This window comes from Chrysochloris asiatica, unplaced genomic scaffold (genome assembly GCF_000296735.1).
Source record: "Chrysochloris asiatica unplaced genomic scaffold, ChrAsi1.0 scaffold00328, whole genome shotgun sequence".
In the NCBI taxonomy this organism is placed as follows: Eukaryota; Metazoa; Chordata; class Mammalia; order Afrosoricida; family Chrysochloridae; genus Chrysochloris; species Chrysochloris asiatica.
This window is the reverse complement of record NW_006408846.1, coordinates 811,483-814,637: the sequence shown is the minus strand read 5'-3', so window position 1 is coordinate 814,637 and position 3,155 is coordinate 811,483.

Below are 3,155 nucleotides of genomic sequence, written 5' to 3'. Positions count from 1 at the left end.
TCCCGTAAAGATTTACACCCTCGGAAACCCTGTACAGGGTCGCTATGGGTCGGACCCGACTCGATGGCACTTAACAACAACAACAACAATATGACTGAATAGCTAAAATCATGACTGTAATTCAAAACTGCACCTTCTGGAAATATTAGTGGACTGTCATAATACAGGGTCAAGAAACAAAAGCTCTTGTCCAGTCATGTTTGGACAATAAGTCCATTTGGGGTCAGATGGGATCAGGGAAAGGAGGGATGGAAAGAAAGAGAAGAAAATACTTGAACTAAGTTTTTGTTTCAATAAACTGATGTAGCCCTGGAGGTACTCACTCATCTAGGGCCAAGAAATTTGGAAGACATCTACCAGGCCAACAGACTGAGAGTGATCCATATTTGTGACTGTTTCGAAGAAAGGTGATCCAATAGAACATGGAAATCATTGAAAATATCATTAATATCATGTGCAAGTAAAATTTTGTTGAAGATAATTTAAAAATGGAGTATAGGTGTGATGCTGTAGGATAAGCACTGAACTGCTAACTGCAAGATTAGTGATATAAACCCACCAACCACTCTTTGGAAACCTTATACAGAGTTGTTATGAGTTGAAACCAACTTGATGTCACTTAACAGCACCAATTCAGAAACAGTTGTAGCAGTACATCAACAGGAAGCTACCTATTCAGAAGAAGATAAGGAACAAGGAGTATAATTGCTAATGTCAGATAGATCTAGGGTCAAAGCAAAGAATAACAGAAAGAAGTTTACTTGTGTTTTATTGACTGTGCAACGCATTTGACTCTGTGGATCCTAACAAACTATGGGCAATATTGAGAAGAATGGAAATGTCAGAACACTTAATTGTGCTATTGAGGAACCTATACATAGACCAAAAGATAGTGGCTCAAAGAACACAGCAAGGGAATACTGAATAGTTTAAAATCAAGAAAGATGTGCATCAGAGTTGTATCCTCTCATCATACTTATTGGTGAGTGATGTGGCTGTGTAGGATAAGTGTTGTACAGCTAACCACAAGGTCAGTGGTTCAAATCCACCAGCAGCTCTGAAGGAGAAAAATGAGACTTTTTGTTCCTTCAAAGATTTACAGTCTGGGAAATATTATACAGGATTGCTATGAGTCATACCTAACTCAACAACACTTAGCAATAGAAACATTCAATCTGTATACTGAGAAATAAACTGAGAAGTTGGACTATATGAAGTAGAACATGGCATCAGGGTTGGAGGAAGACTTGTCAACAACCTGCAATAGGAATATGGCAAAATCTTCCTTATAGAAGGTGAAGAGGACTTTAAATATCTACTGATGAAAATCAAAGAATACAGCCTATAGTATGGATCACACCTCAGTATAAGGAAAACGAAAATCCTTAACAACAGTACCAATAAATAACATCATGATAAAAAAAGAAAAGACTGAAGTTATTAAAGACTTCACTTTGCATGGATACACAAACAGTGCTCATGGAAGCTGCAGTCAAGAAATCAAACGATGTATTGCATTGGGCAAATCTGCTGCAAAATATCTCTTTAAAGAGTTAAAGACCAAAGATATCACTTTAAGGATTAAGGTACACCTAACCCAAGCCATGTTGTTTGCAATGGTCTCATATATGTGCAAAAGGAATATAATAATGAATTGAGAAGACTGAAGAAGAATTGAATTATCTGAAGGAAGCATATAGTGTTGGTGTTGGTGATGAATAATGAAAGTACCATGGACTGCCAAAATAACAAACTCTGTCTTGGAAGACTCACAGACAGAATGTTCCTTGGAAGTAATGATGGCAAGATTTTCATCTCTTAAACTTTGGATATAGTATCATGAGAGGCCAGTCCCTAGAAAAGGACATCCTGCTTAGCAAAGTAGAAGCAAATAGAGAAAGACCCCCATGAGATGGGCTGACAACATGACATCAGTGGCTGCAACAAGGGGTCTAAACACAACAAACAATTGTAAGGATAGCGTAGCACTGAGTAGCATTTCCTTGTGTTGTCCGTGCAGATGGTTTCTATGATTCAGAACCAAATGGATGGCACCTAACAACAAGTTATAAGTATGTGCAATTTGTTCCTTTGATCTCTGAGTAGTATTCCCATTGTATCTTTATACCACAATTTGTTGATCCAAAAACCAAACAAAAGATTGAATTTAATTTACAATTTTGAGTTACTTTGAATGAAACTTTTCAGTATATTTAATAAAAAGTCTTTTTATGGATATGTATTTTTTTATTTCTCTTGGATAGACTCCCAGGAGTGACATTATTGAGTCATCTTGTATGAGTAATTTAAAAAATAACCTTGTGAAAGGAAAATCATGTGGGAAGAATATGACTTTCCCTTCTCATCAGCAATGTACAAGTTTCAGTTGATTCACATTCTGAACAAAACTTTCTAACCCTAGGGCAGCTTTGATTATTTTTATTTTCCATACAATCTGTTGGGTATATCAAGATAGTTTAATCTTAATAATACCAGACATCACTTTTTTCTTACATGGTTCATTGATTTTGTGGTTTATGTGTAAAATCCTTGTCTAATTCAAAGTTGCAACGATTTTTTTTCTATGTTAATTTTTTCTTGACATTTTTATTTTATAGTTGTAGCTCTTACTCTTGCCATTTTTATATCTATTTTGAGAAAAGTTCTGCATACAATGTGAGGTAAGCATTGACATTTTATCCAATATCCAATAGCTCCAGGTCCTTTTGTTGAAAAATACTATTTTTTCTTTATTAATTACTTTGCCATTTTGTTGAAAATTAATTGACCTCATATTTAGGCTTATTTCTGGATTCAATTCAGTTTCACTGATGTATTTTATGTCCTTAGGCCAGTGCCACACTATCTTGTTTTAAATTTACTAACTTTGTAGTACATTTAAATTATGTATGGGACCTACAATTCTTTTTGTTTTAATTGTTATAGGTCATTTAATTTCCTTGTAAATTTTAGAGTATGCTTTTCAATTTTAGAAAAAAGTCTGCCAAGACTTTTATTCAAATTGCATTGAATTTATAGGTAAATATGGGGAAAATTAACACCTTAATAGCATTTATATTTCATTCATGAACATCCTCAATTTGTTGGGTGGGGGAGGGTTGGTGCTGCTGAGTCAATTTCTAACTCACAGTGAC